Consider the following 23,657-nt stretch of genomic DNA (forward strand, 5'->3'; position numbering starts at 1 on the left):
GCAGAAGTTAGTAAGGAGCTTGTATTATGCAAAAACACCTGCATTATGTTTAAATGAAATGAATACAGCTCATTTGCATCGTTCTAGGTCAGATATAGAGAAAGTTTGTGATGCTATAGTTTCGTTTTTTCAGTTCCGAAGACTAATGTAGAGAAACTGAAAGTTTGATAACTGTAGCTGTTGAAGAATATGAGAAAAGATGAATATTGATGAGTTTGCAGATTACTAAATTTAACACAGTTCCAGTTGAAAAACAAAACTATATTTGTATTTGTTGTCGACGTACTCACTATAGTGAAAAAGATAACAATGACAAGTGGCAACAATTTGGTGTTTATTTGTTGGTAGAAGGTTAGTTTCAGGTGGGTAGTGATCAAGTTATTTATAAGTACTGTCACAACAAAATTAGAAGACAACAAAATGCCAGCTAGATCAGCATATAACAACTTAAAGTTGTGTTGGGTTTTGTACCTTTTAATACTAGCACATGCCACCATGACTACAGGTTCTATGTTGGAATGGTGGCATGTGGAATGGTCAGAAGCAGCACTTGGTTTTGTTGATTGCTCTGACCGGTCGTTTCCCTTGGACTACAAAAAAGAAACATAAACTTACTTGTTGAGTCCCGTACTTTCTTTCAACGGCAGAGCACACTCTTATCACTTCGGAGGGATCCTTTGTTTTTCACTTAACACGCTGCCTGTCCAGAGCTGGTAGATCTCTTTCCTGTCTCATTGGATGTGGTGAGCATTATTAGTCTTCCGCCTGCAACTCCTGCTGTTTCCTGCTTTCCTGAAGCCGTCCTGCTAACAGCCTTTACTCAGTGATCTGAGTTGGTCTTCTCAACATCTGTGTGCTGCTCCGCCCTTCCTCTTTGCTTTGGACTGGTTCTGGTGCATTTTTGGCATTATTTTAGACCAACTTGATGTCATCATCAGTGCTTCGGATCCCAGCGTGCAACTTCCACTCTGTAGACTAGCAACCAACAAGCACAAGGACGCTGTTAGATCTGGGGGTCTCTAGTTGGCAAAGGTAAGTACTAATGTCCTAATAGGGACCCTTGCTTCTAGTCATGGTAAGGGGGATACGCTCTTAGATAACCCCTGCTCATCCCCTTGGTAGCTTGGCACGAGCAGACAGGCATTATAAAAAGGCAATGTGTAAAGTATTTGTACCAACACTCACAGTAACACAGTGAAAACACCACAAATGTACTCCACACCAGTTTAGAAAAATAAAGTATCTTTATCTAAACTACACAAGACCAAAAGGACAAAAATCCAACATACACAGTTCATGAATATGATTTTCAAAGAGTTCTAGGGTTTGCGTCAAAATAATCCACAGTTGCGTCACGTTTAGCCCAAAGTACCGATGCGACAAAAGTTCCATATGGAAGTTGCAGCGTTGAAAAACAGGTGATGCGTCACTCCTGAGACCCTGAGGAGGCGATGCAACAGCCCCGCTGGATGCAGCAGACATGTTGCGATGAATCCGGTCTGTATGGGGAGGGATGCGATACCTTGTATGGATTCCTGTGCGCAGGTTAAGGAGGAAGCATCTCGCACAGGCACGATGCGACGATCTTCGGGATGGTGACAATCTCCGGTGCGGCGACGATGCGCGGCGCAGAGTTGATCTCCTCCTCTCGCGACCCCTCAATGCGTTGGTTCTGCGACGATGTTTGCAGCGACGTGATGTGGTCCGCAAGCAAGCAAGCGGTGCGGCGATCTCACCCAGCGTTGACAGGCTCTGCAACGATACTCGCAGCGACAGGAAACTTCCCGCACCGGGGCGATGCGTCAGTTCTTGCAGCGGCAACAGGTGATGCGAAGATCTCAATCTTCGCGGCGGCAGGAATTTCCTTGCACTTTCGGGGATGCGCTCCTCAATCGAGCGATGCGTGAAAATTTCAGATTGTCTTTTTTCTCCTTGTCCAGCTTCCCAAACAGCAGGCAACAACTTCCAGAGGCCCCACAATTGGATCAAGCACTCTAGGAAGGGCAGAACCCACTCAGCAGAGTTCAGGGGGGAAGCTGGGGGTGAAGTATTTTTGTTCCTGGGACTTCTTAACAGGAGGCCAGCTCTCCTCAGGCCCTTGGAAATCTCTTCAAGCAAGTGGACACACAGCAAAGTTCTTCCCCTCTCCTTGGCAGCAAAGCAACTGCAGGTCAGTCCACAAGCACACAGCCGGACAGTCCTTCCTCTTCAGTCGTCCAGTTTTCTCCTTGGCAGAGGTTCCTTCTTGATTCCAAGAGGATCTAATTTACTGTAGTCTGGGTAGCCCTTTTGATACCACTTTTCTCTTTGTTCTCTGAGGGCAGAGAGGCCTTGGCTTAGTCAGAACCAGTTCTGGCCAGTCCTGGGCAGGGTCATCAGCCGCCCAGCAGGATGTGGAGCCAGCATTGTGGAAGGCAGGCACAGTCCTATTCAGGCCCAGGTGCTATCCCCTCCCACCACTCAAGATGCAGATGGAGCTATTCAGCCTAAGGATGACTCACTCAGCCTCTGGGAGCCACCCCAGCCCCTGTCACTCCCAAACCAGACAGTCAATTCACAAACAGGCCAAGGCACACAGAAAGGTCAGACAAGAAAACAGTCACTTTCTAAAAGTGCCTTTTTCAAAACACAGGATTTAAAACCCATCCTTCCTAAAAGATGTGTTATTAAATTCTGAGTTCAGGGATACCAGACTTTTATTTTCTATCTTGCTCCTATGGGAAGATATGCATGTAAGCATTATACACAGCATTCCCCATTGTAGCCTATGGGGAAGATAGCCTTTCAATAGTGAAAAATTAAAATGGCTGTAATTCACTACCAGAGCATGTCACCCACACTAGTACATGCTCTACCTTTCACATACACTGCACCCTGCCCATGGGGGCACCTAGGGATTTCCATTGGACTTCCGTGGAGGTGTGTGGCTCATTGATTAGAGCGGCAGACCCTGATGCAGAGGTCTAGCCCGGGACCTGAGTTCAATTCCCCGCCTCGGCGGGTCTTGGGCTCAAAAATTCCACGGACCTGATAATTCTCGTCTCAGTGCCTATTCCAATCATGCAGTCCCACTCTGCAACTCTGGGCAATAGCTTGCTTAATCTCCACAACGGCCCCACAATGCTAAGGATGCCTGGCTTCCACCTTGGGAGTGCCCAGGAGTGGATGCCTCACAGGGAAAGCCAGGATGGGTTCCACAGCGGTATTCGTACAAGTGCCTTGAGACCCTTGCGGGTGAGTAGTGCACTATACAAGTATCAATTTACATTTTTTTACATTTACATTGGGGTGTCCAATGTGTACAGAAAGGGAAGGGTTAGGCCTGGCCAGTGTGGACACTGGTCAGGTCAGCATGGCAGCTAGCAACTGCACACAGGCACTGCGGTGGCCGGACTGAGACACCATTTTAGGGCTACTCATGTGGGTGGCACAATCAGTGCTGCAGGCCCACTAGTAGCATTTGAATCACCAGCCCTGGCACACTCAGTGCACTTTACTAGGGACTTCCTGGTAACACAAATATATCAATCATGGATAACCAATCACAATAATAGTTTAGACAGAGAGCATATGTACTTTAGCACTGATCAGCAGTGGTAAAGTGCCCAGAGTCCTATTGCAAAGAACCACAGGTCAGGAAAAACAAGGGAGGAAGAAGCCAAAAGTTTGGGGATAACCCTGCAATAAGGGCCATTTCCAACAGATGCGTTCTACCAGTGCTGCAGATTTTACTGAGTAATTGTTTTCCAGCTGCCTTAGCAACTACGAAGAATCGAAGGGCTGTGTAGATCACAACTCACTCTGCAGGCTAGCAGCTACAATGCTCTTGGACGCTTCCTTCATGTTGTGTATCGGGGATACACACACCTGAGCAGTTTTTTCCTCTTCATCACATTTGTGCACGTCAGTCATGCACACATCAGGTACTTTGTTCAATTCTCTTGTGCTGCTCTCTCTAATTTATCGTCTTCAAGTGCACGTCGGTTAGGCGCACACCTGGTACTTTGGTAAATTTTCTTCTGGCTTTTTCTTCTTTCTGCGCATCAGTGATGCACACTTTAGCAATTTTGTTTTGATGTCATTGTATTATCCTCATCTCCTACAAAAGGGTGTTACCATAATCTTTCTCAACTAATTTGTTCTATTGTATATCGGAGCACTCCTGATTATTGTTGCCAGTATATTGTGTATATTTGTTCCTCATTTGTACTACTAATTGATCATTAATTTTCTAAAATGCAACAATCTGTCCTTCCTCCATCTCCTTTCCTCTCCACTCCTGGAAATCCTCCTGTGGAGTGCAAGTTGTGGTTAGAAGGTTTTGAGGCTGATCTAGAAGCCATTGAAGCAGAGGTTTTTACGCAAAAGAAAAAACTAGCTTTATTGCGCCTCTCTTTGGGCACAGAAGGATAGAACGTTTTAAAACATTTACCTCCAGCTGTAGTTATGGGGAGGGCGATGTTATTGATGAGTACGCCTTTACCATAATTATGACGGATGCCAGGTTTTAAAAAGAAGTGCAACATCATCATGGAAAGGCATAGGTTTTACATGAGGAAAGAATTGCCTGGTGCATCTGTTGAGGCCTTTGTGAGCGATCTTAGGGTTTTAGCAGCTACTTGTGATTATAAAACGTTTGAGGATGAAATGTTGAGGGACCAGTTAGTTGAGAAGACCAATAGTAGAAAGAGTCAAGAAAAAACTTTTAACAACAGAGAATTTAACTTTAGATAAAGCTTTGGGCATAGCTAAGATTGTAGAAACTACAGCTATGTACATATACCAAATGGCTTTGGAGACCAAGCTGCATGCAGTCACAGTAGACAATGTTTTGAACAAGAAGGAGATCAAAAGTGACAAATGCAAAACTTTAGAATGTTACAGGTGCGGTAGCAGGAATCATTTGGGGAATGCTTCTTTCTGTCCTGCTGCTGATAAATATTGTGCGAAGTGCAAAAAGAAAGGGCATTTTGCTAAGGTATGGAAATCCAGACTAGCTAACGTCAAAACCTCAACTAAAAAGGTTCTGTCTGTTGATACCATATCTGAAGTGGATTCTAACTAAGACAATGAAGATGGAAATCAACTTATGTTGATATCTAATGCTGGTGAATCCCAGGTTGAAGAGTCTTTAAATGTCTTATGTGATCCTGACAATGCCAGTATTACGGTTACTAATCCAATAGTTTTAAAGCTTCAGCCTACTAGTCTCAGGTGACCATATTGTCAAATTGGGGTAAATGGTAACAATATTTCCATGATGGCTGACTCTTGTTCCTTTTTTACCCTAATTGGTCCCGAGGAATAGAACAGAGTAGTTGATGTTCCTTTAAGGAAATCCCTGGTTAAACCTGCAGCCTATGGTAAGCCTATTCAAGTCTTAGGGAAACTTGATTGCTCTCTAACTATTAATGAACACTTTACTCCTGCCACTGTGTATGTGGCAAAAGATGGGTCTTCACTTCTTGGATGGTTGAAACAGAAACATCTGGGCATCATTTTCGATCCCAATAGTCTAAGCAGGTTTTCCTACAAAAGCCTTGGGAAAATAAAGGGTTTTCTCATCAGATAATTTTGAAGCAAGGAGTTCAACCTGTTGTGCACAAGGCCAGATGGGTACCTCTTACCATGAGGAAAATATTGTCCCAAGAACTGGAGTCTCTTCGCCGCCAAGGCATCATTAAGTCTATAGAAAGCTCTGAGTGGTTGGCCCCTGTGGTTTTAGTTAGAAAAGGTAATGGGACCCTTAGAATGTGCATAGACTTCAGGGATCTAAATGACAGGATGTGGGTGGACAGACATCCTCTACCCAACATCACAGAGATGTTAAGTTCGTTGAAAGATGCAAAAGTTTTTACCACTTTAGACATGTCCACCGCTCACCATCAGATCACGCTCAAGAAAAAATGTCGTTATTTCACATCATTTATGACTCCTTCTGGTGCTTACAGATTCAAAAGAATGCCTTCAGCTGTATTTCAAAGGGTCATGGAGGCAATGTTTTCTAATGTTCCCAATGTCAAGTGTGTTCAAGACAACATATTGGTTTACGGCAAAGATGTGGAATCTCACGACAAAAACTTTGTCCATGGTGGTATTGATTCTAACTCACCAGGGTGCCACTTTGAGGGCAGAGAAATCTAAATTTGCAGTGCACGAGGTAGATTACCTGGGTTACAAATTGTCTGCCAAGGGGGTTGAACCTAAGGGAAATTTGGTGATGGCCATAAAGGGTTTTCCAACTCCTTGGAACAAGGACCAACTCCGATCCATTTTTGGCATGTTAGAATTCTATGCCAGATTTATCCCCAACTGCAGTGATAAGACACATAACATGAGGTTCTTATGAAGAAAAATCAACAATCCCAATGCTCCCCTGACCTAGAGAAATAATTCCAATTGATAAAATTAGAATTGAGTAATGCCATTCCCTTACAAGTTTTTGACACAAATGATGAGTCTATTGTAGTCACAGATGCCAGTCAGTATGGTTTGGGTGCCGTGCTTCTCCAAAGTAGAGAGGGAAAGGAAGAAGTGCTGGCTGTTGCCTCTCGTAACTTTAAGAGGTATGGAGTCCACCTACTCTGTGGTGGAGCATGAGGCTCTGGCTTGTTGGTGGGGTGTGGATTATTTTAGGCAATACTTATGGGGTTCAGAGTTTGTCATCCGTATGGACCACAAGCCTTTGGTTAATTTGTTCTCAACTAAGGAAGCCAGTAATGCTACCCCACATTGCCAAGTGGGATTAAAGGTTGATGGAATTCCATTTTTATTTGGAATGCATTCCTGGTGTTAAAAACATTTTTGCGGATTGTTTATCCAGGTTGCCTCTCTCTAATGAGCAAGGAGGGGAGCAGTTGGAGGATGAATTTGGTACTGTGGCTTCATTGATGGATTCTGGTTTTAATTGCATGTCAGAGGAAGAATGAAAGGTTGCGGTTCAAGAGGATGAATCAATATAACAGGTTATTGGCATGTTTGATAAGGGTTGGATACCTAGGGACGGTGAAGTGAGTTCATTGAAACATTTTTTGCCAGAGTTAAGTATGCATTCAGGCGTTTTGAGAAGAAGGGATTTGCTGGTAGCGCCAGTTTTCATTGCAGAACAAGGTTTTGGTTCTAGCCCACGAAGGCGACGTCGTTATGAGGGCCATGAAGAGAAGAATTAGAGAAGTTTTTTGGTGGCCTGGGATTTATTGGGCAGTTGAACATTTTGTGAGAGACTGTATTGCATGTGCTGTCAGTGACAAGACTCAAGACACTTTTCCCATTCCTATTGAGTTGGGGCCTGTTCCTGACAAACCATGGTTCAAGTTAGGTTTAGACATCATTAGAACCATGTATGCTTTGGATGAACGGGACAGGTATGGTTTAGTGGTGGTGGATTATGGTTCTAGGGGGCCTGAAGTGAAATTTGTGAGGTCTGCCAACTCTGAAGAGGTTATGGATTTTGTTCAGTCTCTATTTTTGAGGGAGGGTGCTCCAATTGAACTCATCACTGACAATGGGGTGCAGTTCATGTCTAAGGAATATCAAGGGTTTTTGTGTCATTGGGGCATCAAACACATCACTACTTTGTTATATCATCCCGCAGTAATGGATTAGTAGAATGCTGTAACAAAGTCATAAAAGACAGCATTCAATTGTCCGTGGCCAATGGGTTGAATTGGAAAAAGGAACTAGTAGATTTGCTCTGGGCTTTGCGTACTACCCCTAATGCTGTTACCAAAGTATCTCCCTTTGCACTATTAAAAGGTAGATTGGCTTCGACTAAATTGGTCAGACCTTGGATGCGGGATTTAAATATTGCTAATGTGAACCCGAGTTTGTGAAAGATAATTGTGACAGGGCTCAGAGCAAGTATGTTACTAACGAGTCAATCAAAGGAAGAAAACAGACTGTTTTCAAAGCAGGGGATTGGGTTAAAGTGAGACTTCCTGGTTTTGTTGCCAAAGGTAATTCCAAGTTTTCTTGTCCTATGTAGATAATTGCATTGAGAGGGAAAACAGTCAAACTCAGTGATGGGAAGTGATGGAACAAGGAGAGGTTGTCTAAACAGAGATTTGTTTGTGACCATAGCATTAGTTCCACTGCTTGAAGTGGGCCCAGTTCCACCACTCAAGGTGAGCTTCTGCAAGAGAAAGGAGACCTCCTGTTCGGCACAAGGATTATTTTAAAATCTTGATGCACGCTTTTAGTTCTTGGTCTATGTTAAATCTCATTGTATATTTTCACTTTTCTTTTGTCTGGTTTTTTTTTCCTTTTGATTTGTTTTTCAATTGTGTGCATAGTCTATAATTATTATTTTCTCGTTATTGTAAGAGTTGGGTTCTGTACCTTTTAATACTAGCACACGCTACCATGACTACGGGTTCTATGTTGGAATGGTGGCATATGGAATGGGCAGGAGCAGCATTGACCTGTTGAGTCCTCTACTTCCTTTCAAGTTGGTACCTCTTCCTCGGGAACTGGCATATTTAAATGCATATGAGTCTATTCTCATTCAATATGTACATCCATTTCAGCCCATAGTTTGTATGGTGCCTAAAACAGGTAGGCTGCCACCAACAGATGTATAAAAAGGCCTCAAAGGAAGAGTTATGTACTTACTTTTAGGATTTAGGAAAACATTGAAACTGTTGGTGTAGACCAAGAAGAAAATGAGCTGGTAGTTATTCTAATAAGTGGTGTACCAACAAAGAGTCAAAAAATCTTGCAAGAGTTTGTATATGTTAATAAACTCCAAATGCCTACATTATACCTAGTATAGAATAACATTTATTATCAAAATGTAAATGTTGAGGAACACGTAATATACTTACAAGATGAACCAGAAATTTCAAATGGCCAAATTAAAAAAGTGGACAAGTGCAGAGATGAAGAGATCTATGAGCATTATACAATACATCCTCTACATTCAAAAGAAATAATTGGAAACAGTGTTGAATTATTTCAAATGAAAGAAGCACAGGGAAGTCCCATGAGTGTATGGGAAAAGTATTTAGAATCTCGTTGTTTTCCCCAGCTATTCCCCACTGGAGAAGGTGGACGATTTGATGACCGAGATGTACAGATTCCAGCTTCAGAATACTGATCAACAAGAATATATTGTGAAGATCCAAAGATTTCAGCAGTGCATTCCATATATATTTCATCTTCTGCTTGAATGTGATTGGTCTGTACTTTCATATGCAGCCAAACACATATTAAAAACAGGACTTTATCTTCAACATGTTTGTTCAAAAGAGTTCATGGACAAATTTTAACAAAGAGGTGAGATTTTAGAATCACCTTTAATTAATTTGATGGCATGCCAACGTGGTAGCATTGAATATTGGTATCATTGTCATGGTGAACTTAAATGCATGTTAAGAAACATAGGTACACCTACATGGTTTGTAACATGTAGATATGGGTGTGAAGATTTACTTGAATTTCTACGACAAGCAAATTCAAATGTTAAAAACATTGAATTGAAGACAGTTGGAGAACATTGATACTTGGATCCTGTAAATATGTACATCTATTTTAACCATAGGTTTTAAGCTATGTTGTAATTTATCTGCAACAAAAACATTCCACCTCATGGACAGGTAACAGATTTCTTTTGGAAAAAGGAGTACCAAACCAGAGGTGCTCCTCTTATGCACAGGCTATTATGGATAAAGAATACACCAAAATTTGGAACAGATAGTGATGAAACTGTTTTGTCTTTCATCGAACTGTATGTTACATGTGCCATTCCAAGAGATAGTGGAGAAAAGAGCCTGAGAGAACAAGTTTTATGTTTTCAAAGTCATCGATGTGGGAAATACGGCAGACAAAAATACAAATGTAAAGGGAAACATTATGCAAAATGTTCTTTTGGATTCCCACGTCCTATAATTTCTGAAAGGAAGAGTAAATACTATTTTGTCAGCAGTAAGACATACAATACCTCAGAAATGTCCCAAGAATACATACAACTTAAAACGAACAGAAGCTTCAAAGTACATTAATGCCTACAATCCAGTTATTTTGAAAATGTGGAATGCAAACATGGATATTCAATATGTTGCAGATAATTCAATTGCTGTTGCTCGCTGTGTTACATCATATATACCCAAATCTGAAAACACAGAGATAAAAAGAAATGTTGGGAGAAATTTCAGCAGAGAAGAGTCTTAGCAAGAAATTGCTTTAGCTTTAGCTTTAAAATGCTTTCCCATCGAGAGATTGGCTCCTATGAATGTTTGGGTCGCCTGAGATCTGCCAGTTTATATTCAAAGTCAAGAGGAATCATTTGGGTAAGTCTACGTCTTGCCTCCACACAAAATTAAGTATTAAAATCTTTACAAGAAATCGATTACTTAGCACAGAATGAACCAGAAAATACGGATATTGTTAGAACGAATATGTTGGATACATACTATCCCAAAAGGAGTCCACATCTCGAAAACCTATGTCTGTATGAAATACTTCAACATTATAGGTTTAAAAGAAAAGTTACAGAAAATATAAAAGAGAAATATGCAGTAATTAGAAGTGATCGATGTTTAGTGAAACATGCCAAAGGAAATCTTATTAACCACAGAAAACTCAGTTGCCAAAGTCCAGATAAGAGGGAATTTTTCTATTTAGCATTTCTGCAACTGTTCAAGCTTTGGCGTAGTTAAACAGAATTACTTGGAGATTTTGACTGCTATGAAGATTCTTTTAAGGCAACTAAAGATAGCATTAAGTACACAGTTTTTCCAACTAATACACAAATGTTAAATGATGAGATTTACCAAGAAACTACTATTGCAGCTGAAATAACTAGAGAAAGTTCACAAGGCAGTCAAAGTTCTGGCCCAATAGTCAAGATCCACTGGGACAAACAATTATTGAAAATGAAGCAGCAATAGCCATGAAAGAGGTAGAAACTTCAATGCAACAACCACAACAGGATATTATTCAGTTGGAAAAGTTAGAAGAACTATTAAATATTGAGCAAAAAGAAATATATCCACAAGTCAAAGAGCGGGTACAACATGGTTTGCTGCATGAAAAAAAGAATGCCAATGTTCATCATTTAAACCTATTCTATTGTACATTAGTGGTCAACCTGGATCAGGAAAAAGTTTCTTAATTAAAGTTTTGACCAGTTATCTACACAAAACTACAGAATTACATTTATCTTGTGTCGTAACAGCTCCAACTGGATTAGCAGCACACATCTTTAAAGGGATTACTTTACATTGACTACATATGCTACCTGTTGAATATGATAATAAATTGGAATATCAGAAGCTATCTGGAGAAGCTTGTTATGAAGTCTCAAGTGTACTGAAGAAAATAAAAGTTTTAATCATTGATGAGGTAAGCATGATCTGAATCGTAATGCTTGCCTTTGTAAATTTAAGAATGCAAGAGATTTAAAAAACATTTTGGAGATCTACTACAACTCATCCTGTAAAAGGACAACCTGTTTTTAAAACACTTCTCCATGAAGACACAAGGAAATCTTAGGGAAGTATTGGAAATGTAAACTTTTGGTTAAACTTTGAATATAAAGAATTTGTTAAGAATATGCAACAAGCAAGTGATGAAGATTATGGAAATATTCTTCAAGACATAAGAATTGGTGTCTTGACGGAACATGGTAAACAAACTTTAGAAAGTCAGCTGCTAAGGAATCTGTTTAGAACTGGAAAAATAGCAGCAGAAGTAATGTACAATATGTTTGTAGAAAATAAGTCTAAAGTTTGTCTAATACCTACACTGCAAGAGTGTTCAACATGTAATCAACATTTAATCAACAACTTCTCAGACTGGAAAAAACGCAAATTGAATAAATTGAAGCTATTAATAAAATAAAAAACCAGGTAGTGTCAATTCTTCTAACAGAGAAACTACAGACTAAAGGGTACTCTTTGAAAAAATTCTGTATCTAAAACTGCAGGCTTAGAAAAGACTTTACATGCACGTATAAACTGTTTTTTGAGGCGTAATAGGAATAGTAAATGGAATAATGGGAAAAGTTGCTGATTTAGTGAAATTTCAGAATAGAGAAGGAATAGAATTGTTGAATATAAATTATGATCAGATTAATGAGGTAAGAGATTAGGCGTTGTGTTGTAAAATTTTTGATTGTAAAAGATTGGTAAGTTTGCAGACAACAGTTTCCTCTGTCTTTAGCATATTCAGAAACTATTCATAAATCTCAAGGTTTAAGTACAGACAGAGCTTTTTGTAAATACTGGAAGTACTGTGTTCAAAGAGGGAATGGCATACGTTGCATGGTCTCGAGTAAGAACATTGTCTGGTTTGTATTTGGTAGATGTTGATGACAAAAAGGTTAGTGCTGAAGCAAATTGTGTAAGAGAATACAATAATTTAAGAAGACTTTGTGCTCCTGATTTAGGTAAATATCCTATATATGAGAAATGGATAGTGTGTCCAAAACGGAAATATGTCAAAGATGCACCTGAGGTTCAAAAAAGGAAAGCAGCTAAAGAAAAAGTTGAACGCATAAATACAAAAATAGAAAGTGTTGATGATATTGTATGATATCATTTAGAAAACTGTTCAGGTACCAGCTATTATGCTAATGTGATTATGAATGTTGTGTTTCATTTACCACATCTTCATCATGAAATCATGGGAAATCGTGAAAAAAGATTCTGTTCCTTAATACATTATGTATTTCAACAATTGATAAGTGACAGAAGTAAAATGCATAATGCTGCTGGCATTCAGCATCTTTTAAATACATGTAGTGGTTCATTGACATTTACTCTCAACATACAACAAGATGCACAAGAATTTCTAATGCTTTTTTCTTGGAGTATTAGAACATGAAGGAATACACATTGAAAACGTATTTGGACTAACTTACAAATGGAACCATAAGTGTGAAGAGTGTTCATTTACTTCTACCACTGAAATACAAATAGAACAATTCCTGTATTTGACAATACTAGACTGAGAATCAGTACCTTTTAAAAATTGATATAAACAGCAAATCAGGATATGAGATGTTCACATTGTAGAACAGAGATGTTTTCTACATCACATATAGAAAGATTTAGAAAATATCTCATTTTAATGTTACAATGATGTAGAGCAAATTGAAGAAAATTGGAAACAAAAATTACAAATTTTAAAGCAAGTCAAATATCTATTTCAGGAAGAACCTATACTACACCAGCTATTATTTTTCATGAAGGAACATCTGGACACTATACTGTTTATTTAAAGTGTAACAAACAATGGACGCTTTGCAATGATGCCCACTTGGAATTCAAACCTAGATTGCCTTATGAATTACAAAATTCTTACATGCCATTTCTGCAGCCAAAGTTTGGAGTACATCATTCGGTCTATTGCAGAATATGTCAACATAAAGTAGGCAGCACTGCAAACTATTAGTGTTTATAGTTAGTGTTTGGATTATTATGTGCGCTAATTGATATTTCATTTGGAAAATTGTGTTTAAAAGCAAATAGTTTATATATTTGTTGTCTAGATTGTACCAGATGTAGATGAGAGTGTACATTTTGGCAAATGTATTTGAGAGAAAAAATTAAGTTTATGTATATAAAGGAAGTAATTAACAAAGTGTAGGTAGGAAAATGCATAGGTACACATATTGATAATGATGTTCTATACTCATTTTTTTATCTATAATCAAATTGATTGTCTTTTCCCAAGGAAAAATATTTAATATTTAATTATATGTTATTTGTTTCTAATAGAAATATTGTTAATCCTTTCGACTATTTGAAAAGTATCATCATATTTCTGAGGAGCAGTCTTACACTTACTTTTTACAAAAGTGCACAGACCAATAAAAATGCTTTTATTGCAAGTTATTTAAGTCTTAATATACAGCACAGGTGTTTATTTAACTCCCTATTCAAGGACTTCTCAGACGCATACATAGATAACAGCTTCTGTGACTCAATACTCTAGAAGAGCTGACAAGATTTGTGCACTTCTATGATAAACTACATAGTTTTGAAGTTAGAGTCGTCAGAAGCACAATACATATCAGAATACATGTTGAAGCCTACATATAATAGAATATGTCTGTTTCACACCTTATGTTTACAAGACAGGTGGGTATTGAAGGTGCTTTTTATTGTATTTGAACATTTGACAGTTTTGAAGTATGATGTATCTTCTTACTTGAAGAAGTATTGTAAGACATATCATAGAGCTAATAGGACTAAGGATAGAATCTACTGTATACAGCTACATTCATGCACTCATCCAATCATTCAAACACTATCCTTCCACTGATTCATTCATTCAGGCACTATGCATACATCCATCCAAAGATCTAGATACTACTAATGCAGACATTCAATCACCAAAACACTACTCTTACACTGTACCAACTTATTTCATCTTCCCCTTGACCTTCAAGTCGACGCCGTTAACACCTGGCTGTCCACTTCCTGTGACCTGGTCGCTCCCCTTAGGAGAGTCAAGGCTTGTGGCCTCCACAAAGCCAACAAATGGTTTTCTAGTGATCTTAAAGCCCTCTAATTGGCTCTTAGACAATCAGAGCGTCAGTGGAGGTGCAATTACTGCCCCCTCCTGAGGGATTGATATAGGTCTCTCCTAAACAGCTAAAAGAGAGCTATTCTCTCAGCCAAATTAGACTACTTCTCTGGTAAAATTTTACTAGCGGCTAACAAATCCAAGGAGATCTTCTCCATCGTTCACAATCTAGCCGCATCTGACAGAGTCAATCCCAACCCTGTCCCCTCCCAAGCCCTCTGCCTTTCTTTGAACGATTTTTTTCTTGAGAAGATTACTAACATCAAATGGAACATCTCCCTGCCATCTTCTCCTCTTCCCTCCCCTTCCCTCCCCCCTCTGTCCTCCTCGCTTAATCACTTTTCACCCATTTCGAAGGAATCCTTTCTTGCCCTGCTCAGGATAGTCAAGTCAGGCTCCCCTGCTGACTGTGCAACGGCTCGCATCTTAAGGGAGTTATTTTCTGGTTGCCCCAACCCCCCTCTATCCCTTCTTAATTCATCCATCTCTCAGGGCATAGTTCCGTCCCCCTTTAAATCGGCCATAGTCATTCCTATTTTAAAAAAGCCTGTCTCTGACCCTACTCTCCCTGTTAATTTCAGGCCCATTTCCCTGCTTCCTTACTTAGGCAAGATCCTGGAGAGCCATATTACTTCCTGCTTTCGGCCTATATTGAGGACAACCATCTTTTGGCCTCTCATCAAGCGGGCTTTCGTCCGGCCCACTCGACCGAATCTGTGGTCCTCTCCGTCCTGGATGAGCTAAGGAGCAAGGCGGACTCCAACTCGCCTCAAGCCTTGGTGCTTTTTGATTTGTCCGCTGCCTTTGACACAGTCGACCACTCCATCCTTCTCCACCGTGTCAGGGCAGCGGGCATCCAGGGCACCGCTCTTTCCTGACTCGCTTCATTTCTTCAAGGCCGGACGCAGGCTGTCCGTCTCTCTGGCTTTTCTGCCCCACCCCCGTTCGGTGCCCTGCTGGGTTACCCAAGGTTCTTCTCTCTCCCCTCTTCTTTTTAACCTTTATATCTATCCCCTTATTATTTCTCTGCTCAACATGGAGGTCTCTGTGCACAATTACGCTGATGACCTTCAGCTTTTTTTTGATCTCTCCCCCTCTCCTGACTCCCTTATTAAATTTCAAACCACTCTTATTTTTATTTCTGATTGGATGAACCAAAACCATCTCAAGCTTAACCCGGACAAAACTGAGTTGGTCCTGACTGGTGGTTCCGCCAGCCCATGGACTTCTGACTTCTGGCCTTCCAACTTTGGTCCTCCTCCGGTTCCCTCTGCCTCAGTTAGAACCCTGGGAATCAAAATCAGCCAGGACCTCTCCATGCGCCCTCAGGTGAACTCTGTTGTTTCATCCTGCTTTCTGTCTCTCAGGATTATCCGCAAGACCTCTCGCTTTTTCTCCCTTGACGCCCTTAAAATTATTCTTTTGGCTATGATTCTCTCACGGTGATGTAAATGTAAATGTAAATGTATAGGCATTTATATAGCGCACTACTTACCCGGAGGGTCCCAAGGCGCTTCGACCGCTGCGAAACCCTTCCTGGCTTCCCTGAGAGATGGTCCCTTAATGGGTACCTCCAGGGTGAGACCAGGCATCCCCGGCGGTCTGGTGGGGCCGTTAGTGAAGATGAGGCAAGCTAATGCCCAGAGTTGCCGAGTGTGAACGCTGATCAGAGTGGGCACCGAGGCGAGAGAATTATCGAGTCCGCTGACCCTGGTCCAGAAACCTGCCGCTCCGGGAATCGAACCCTGGTCCCGGGCCGTCCTCTGCTCTCGGGTCTGCCGCCTCTAACCAGTGAGCCACACTACTTCACTGAACTACGGTTCAGACTACGGGAATTGCTTGTACATGGGCATTCCTGCCTGCGAGCTGCGGCGCCTCCAGACCATCCAGAATCAGGCCGCTCGCCGTATCCATCATTATCACAACAGAAAACACCTGGGGGTCAAAAATAAGTGGTGGATCATAAAGCCAATTGCAACACAAAAGACACCAGTGAGTGAGCTTTGATGGTAAAATGCCGGCCAGGTTAAGGCTCAAGAGCAAATGGAGAAATAGTTCCCATCAGAAGCCGCTCTGTACCGCCCTTATTCTCATCATCTGGGTTCTCCTTACCCAGGAGACTGAACGGCCGGTCAGTTGTTACCGTAGCCGATATGTGCGAGATAAGGGAAGTGAATGAAGTACAAAGAGTTAAGGTGGCTACTGTAGAGGCAGTGTTGTGGTGAGAAAAGTGTTAAGTGAGGGGAAAGAATATAAAATTAGGTGATAGGGTAGACGAACAACATTTATTAGTGTCTCCCAATCCCTAAGGTTTAAAAAAAGCAAGTGTAAGTGCGGGTTTCAACTAATCACCGTACTATATGGTGGTCAACATGTTTCTGCATAGTTTTGAACAGAGTTTCAAATGCATTCTTCAGGACCGAAATTGTAAAACACTGCTACTTAGATTCTGTGAAAATTAAAACCAATATCACCTGATCTTCAGGTACAAACTCAACCGAATACTGTTGCGTCGCACGACATTAGATCCACACAAAAAGACAGACAAAATACAAAAGAGAACATGGATGAGTCATATTCCCATGATTGAAATACAATGACAAAAGTACATGTATCAAGACAGACGTTGTCGATCAGCAGACTCACCCAAATCTCGTGGTTGAGAGGCTTCACCCCACCTGGCCACAGCGCAGGTTTGAGGAGCACCGCTCTATAAAGAATTCATAAGTAATGTCTTTAGAGCAATGAATCAAAAGTTTAAAAATGAGTATACATGGTGGTTTAAAAGTTTGATAAGTCCTTCCTACTCCTCATTGAAAATGCGGAGCAACCAACTAGTACTCAACTCCATCAATCCAAAAATGGCTGGCCAAGAGAGGGATAGCTTGGTCATAGAAAAGATACTTGTTATATAAACCACGCTTGTCAGCGTGTGTGTTCTCTAGTAATCAATACCCCTCCAGAGTCAGATGCCTATAAACCACACACTGTTAGTGAAGAGTCGAGCCTTGTGCATTTAGGACAGCCAAACTATAGGGCACATGATTCTAGCGCGGTCGTTATCAATATTACTCAAGTAATAGTGTTAACCGGGTAAAAATACCCGTCTTACTAATAACGCGCAGACAGAGAGTACTGGAGCGCGATAGCTACACCAGCGCGTGTATCAGGTAGCGCGATCTTTGTCTGACAGCGCTGCATTGGTTTAAGCTTCGCGCACAGAGAGCTCGCTCGCTTACCTAATCCGTCGATGTCTCCAGGCAGTCAGCTGTACTGCTTGGGGGGGCAGCGACGTCACTGTGGACAGGGCTGATATGCACTTCCTCGTTGTGCAGAGGAAAGTAGCGGTCACATGGTCAAGTCACATGACCACAGGAATGCTGGGAGATGTAGTCCCGACTGGAAACCGTGTGTAATGTAGACAACCATTAGGGCAGATATGTGCACCAATGAGTATCTGGGGGATTCAATAGAGTAGTCTATGGCCCGAAGGCGCCGAGGCAGAGTTAAAGAGCTAGTGAAAACCCAGTGGGTGACTTTTTTACTCTGTGTGTGTTATAGTAGAGGGTCATAGGGACATCCACGGGATAGGTTCATTTAGTCCCTCTTTGTCACTGTTAAGACGGTATACCCACTTCTGTTCTATTTTGAACAGGAACCGGCTGATGTCAGTGCAGGACAGGGGTATTAGTGGTTGCTCAAGAACGGTCCAACAGAAATCTTCCGGGCCATGTCCCTTTTCCAAAAAATGCGCAGTGAGGCGGGTGGCTTGTTTTTTACACCGCACTGTGCTTTTGTGTTCCTGTAGCCTCGTCCTGATTTTGCGGGTCGTCATGCCTACGTATCGCAAGAGGCAAGGGCAGGTAATCAAATATATTAGGTTGCTGCTGTTGCAGTTGGTAAATCTCTTCTGTATCCAAGGGCGATTAGTCCCAATGTCAACCTCGGTAGATTTCCTGGTTTGGGGACAGACACTACATGCCCCGCAGGGGTGGTGTCCAGATACTGGAGGTAAGTCCCACAATGTGCCAACTTGCCTGGGTTCTTTGTTGCGTGGGCGTGTGTGGACCAATTGATCCTTGAGATTTTGTCCTCTTTTGAAAGCAAAAATAGGGGGGGCGATGTCATCATTTTCAGTTTTTAGGATAGACCAATGTTTTTTTATGATTTTCTGTACCTGGTTTGAGCGTGTGTTAAATGTATTCACAAAAGCGATACGGTTTGTCTTGTCTTTGGGTGGCTGTATCTCCAAAAGGGACTCCCTATTATTGTTGGACGCTCTCTTCTTTGATTTCCGAATGATCTTTCTCGGGTAGTCTTTTTCGCTCAGTTGGGTTTCCAGATTCTTAGAGTGGATTTCAAATGCTTCTTTACTGGAGCAGTTCCTTTGTACCCTAAGAAATTGGCCAAAGGGCAGGTTGTCTCTCAAGGCACGAGGATGACAACTGTCGTACCTTAATAGTGCATTTCTGGCCATAGGCTTCCGATAAAGTTCCGATTCAATCCCATTGGCGGTTGCGTGTAACCTCAGGTCCAGAAAAGCTAGTGAGGTTCTACTATGTTCAATGGTGAACTTCAAGTATGCATTCTTGCTATTCAACCAGCCGTGGAATAGTAGTAGGTCTTCCTCTGTGCCGCGCCACACCACCAGAATGTCATCAATATATCGTTTCCATACATGTAATGACGACATATATGGATTGGTGGGCGTCAGAACCTCCTGCTGTTCAAAATGATGAACATAGAGGTTCGCCAGGCTCGGCGCGAAAACACTGCCCATGCTGGTCCCGGACGTCTGCAGATAGATGGTCTCCTCAAAGCGAAAATAGTTTTCTTTCATCGCGATTTCGGCAAGTTGCATAATGAAACTCGTGGGCGTGATAGATTGATGATCACTCTGTTCCAATAGGGCACCTACTACTTCAAGGGTCTCAGTCTGAGGAATAGACGTATATAGAGACTCCACGTCAAATGACACCAGGATGTCTGTATTGATGTCATATTGTATTGTTGGTAGTAGTCTAAGGACATCTTTTGTGTCCTGCAGGAAAGTAGGCATGGCCTTGACCATAGGGTTCAAAAAGTGATCAACAAAAGTTGATAGGGGTATCCACCAGCTTCCTAAGTTTCACCACAGCACCCCTCTACTCAAAACCCTCCATTGGCTTCCCATCCTGCAAAGAACCCTCTTCAAGATTGGGTGCTTTTTTTCATTAATTCTATGATTACCCATTACCTTCCCTGCCGTAACCTTCGTTCCTCTAACCAGGCACTTCTCAGTGTTCCTCGTTTCCGCAAGTCCAGAGCAGGTGGCACTAGGTTCTCCACCCTTGCCCCCCGCTTCTGGAACAGCCTCCCATTGTCCATCAGGTTCATCACTGTCTATCTGCACTTCCGTAAGGCGCTCAAAACCCACCTGTTCGCTCAAGCCTTCTCTACTCAGTAATCCCCTGGTGCTCCCTCCATCTGCTGCTGTCAATCACCCAGCGCCAGGAAGCCGCTTGGACCAGTGCGCTCTACAAATCCTTTCAACTTCAACAATTTCAACTTCTACCAATCACTCAGGCAGTACCCATAAATGCAACCATTCACTCAGACACTACTCATGCACTACTCTATTCGCCCAGGCACTACCTATGCACTCATGGCATTACCCAGGAACTACCCTTGCACTCATGGAACCAAATATACACTATCCATAAACTCATTGAATCACCCAGGAACTACCCATACACTCACTCATTCGCCCAGGTTCTATCCATCCACTCATGCCATCAACCAGGCAATTTGCTCATACTCGACTATTCACTAAGGTACTAACCATGCATTCATACATTTACTCACGCACTGTGCATGGACTTATACAGACATCAAGACAGTAGTCATGGATTCATGCCATCACTCAGGCACTACTCTTGCACTCAACCATTCACTCAGGCACTACCCATGCACTCATCTGTTCTCTCAGCCACTACCCATGCACTTATCCAATCTCTCAGCCATTACCCATGCACTTATCCAATGACCCAGGCTTTAACCTTGCACTCATCCTTTTACTCAGGTACTACACATGCACTCATCCAATCACCCAGGCTCTATCCTTGCATTCATGCAATCATCCCGCACTACCCATGCACACATGCAATCACTCAGGCACAATTCTTGCAATCAACCATTCACTTAGGCACTATCCATGCAGTTATCCATTCTCTCAGGCATTACACATGCACTCATCTACTGATCCAGGCAATACTCTTGCAGTCATTCTTTTCCTTAGGCACTAACAATGCCCTGATCTAAGCAACCAGGCATTACCCTTGCACTCATGAAGTTATTCAGACATTATGCATGCACTCATCCAATCTCCCAGGCAGTAACACTGCCCTGATGCAATCACTGAGGCACTATCCATGCACTCATGCAATCACTCAGGCAGAGCTCTTGCACTCAGCCATTCGCTCAAGTACTACCCATGCACTCATCCATTCTTTCAGGCACTACCCATTTACACATCCAATGAGCCCATGCACTGATCTGAGCACCCAGGCATTACTCTTGCACTCATGAAATTACTCAGGCAGTACTCTTGCGCTGAATCATTCACTCAGGCACTACCCCTGCACTCATGCACTCCCCCAGGCACTACTCATGCACTCATGCAATCGCTCAGGCACTATTCTTGCACTCAACCATTCACTCAGCCACTCCGCGTACACTCATTAATTCTCTCAGGCACAACCCAGGCACTCATCCAGTGACCCACGCATTACCCTTGCACTCATCCATTCTCTCAGGCACAACCCAGGCACTCGTCCAATCACCCAATCACTACCGCTGCCCTCATCCAATCACCCAGGCAATTCTCTGCACTCATCCATTCACTCTGACATTACGCATTCACTCACCATTCACTCAGGCAGTACTCATGTACATATCAATTCACCCAAGCACTACTCTTTCACTCATTCATTCATGCACATATTACAGATGCAGGTACTTATGAGCCAGATACAAAAGAGAGTGAGACAAGTCACCTTTAATGTTAGTAGCAACACAAATGGTGAATTTGCCACATCGTATTCCAGTGTTTCCATCCTGAGGAATGACACAGACTCACATGAACCACAAGGCAGAAACACGTTGATGATATAATGGTGATGGGGTACTAATTCTCCTTGTCCCCACAATTGGTTTTAATACCGAATGTTATCTGTGGTAAATATAAAGGTCTGTTTAGGATGACACACTGTTTTCTAGCTTATTTAGGTCATGGGTCCATTCTCAGATAGAAGTGCCCCCCTGACTCTAGGCAAGGGCCCGGTCTCCATCAACCATGTATTATGGAGAGCATCAGTTGTCCTATGATGAAGCACGACACTTAATGGTGTGTGAGGACATCCCATCACATTTGTGTGTGTGTCTGGCAATAGATGCCATGATGAGTGGAATGGTGAGGGATATATAATTTAAAATGTAAATCTCGGGTAGCTATTTTGTGTTAAAACATTATGTTTGGAGACCAGCTCATCCTTGCAGCCCCATAGCTTCTAGTTCCCTTCCTTGAATATACTGTGGGAGTGTGTTTGTGTGTGAGAGAGAGAGCCTATGTAAGTATGAGAGTGTTTGTTCCTATGTATCAGCATGTTTGCGACAGTGAAAGTGAATGTGAGTGAGTTAGAATTAATAAGAATGACTGTGAAGCATGTTAGAGAGAGTGAGGGGGTGTTAAGGGAAATTAATGTGAGTGAGAATTTGTGAGAATGAGTGGTAGTGAATTAATGTAAATATGAGTGAAAATTAATGTGTTTGATCGAATGAGAACAAGTGAAAATGAGTGGCTATAAGTGAGTGCAAGGGACTGTGACAGAGAATATATAAGTGAGTAAAGAGAGTGAGTGAGAGTGAGTGCACACAAATGAGGGAAAACGAGTGAGTCTGAGGGAGTGATATTAAGTGAGGCTGAGTGAGAAAGAACATGTGAGTGAGGGTATGAGTGAGTGGAAGAGAGTGAGTGAGAACCTATGAGTGAGTCCAAGTGAGAGTGAGTTTGAAAAAATTAGTAAAAGTAAGAGTGAGTAGGTGAGTATAAGTGAATGCAAGTGATTGAGAATGAATGGGTTTGAGTGAGAATGAGTTTGAATGAGTGAATGCATGTGAGCTTGAGAGGGAATGTGGTGTTATGCTTGCAAGTCTACAGTTGGCCATGGCCCTGTTTGCACTGTTTGTCGGAGCGAGAGGAGCGAGGATCACCCGACCTACCCTGACTGCTTGTCATCCTTCCAGCAACTTCATCAACTGTTCGCCGGTCCCGCTTCGCGGGACCCGCTTCACCAGGTCAGCGAGTGAGCGTGGGCTGTGAAGGCTGAACGGGGCTGCGAGCTGAAAGTGCAGGGACTCCATTGTCCAGGAGTCCCTGCGAGGCCAATCAGAGTCACCTGGCCCGCTCTCCCCGGAAGCCACGCCCCCAGCGCCTACGTTAAAAATCGGCACCTTGCCCGCGCTCGCGGGACGCGCGCGGGACGAAGCGCGGAGCGAAGCCCGGGCAAAGGGCGGGCCGTTTGAGGCCGTTCGAGAACGTTAGAGACTGGACTGGGCCACCCCACTTACATCAGGAATCTCCCCCTTCTCGTTTCTATTTGGTTATCTGTCCTTTCCTTGTGTCCTCTAGCCATATTACTCATTATGAGCAAAATGGAGACGAGGCGCAAAGCCAATTCGGCAGTTAATGGACCTACGACAACCGCCCCTAAGCAAGGTATAATTGATAACTATTTTTTGAAGGCAGGATCCCTCTTGATAGATGATATCACTCTTTTAGAAAGACGCATTTAGCAAGAAATAGAGTGGGTCAGGAGGTCATCGATGGGCGTTATAGCGATGGCAAAAACTCCCGAGGACAGGCGGAATATAGATAGCTCACAGCTCTGTGCCTGTGGTGGGGCCCAACAAACCACTAGTATAGACCTCTCTCAGGGAACTCTAAGTGATCTAGAGGACATGAGCCTTCTCTCATTGCTATTGACACAAATCGCTCAACCACCAAATACAACAAACATGGGAGAGGATACTGATCTAACCACCCAAAGCCTTATTCCACCGAGGGAAGAACCTCCCTCAACAATTGACAC

Source organism: Lissotriton vulgaris, chromosome 6, assembly GCF_964263255.1.
Source record: "Lissotriton vulgaris chromosome 6, aLisVul1.2, whole genome shotgun sequence".
Lineage (NCBI taxonomy): Eukaryota > Metazoa > Chordata > Amphibia > Caudata > Salamandridae > Lissotriton > Lissotriton vulgaris.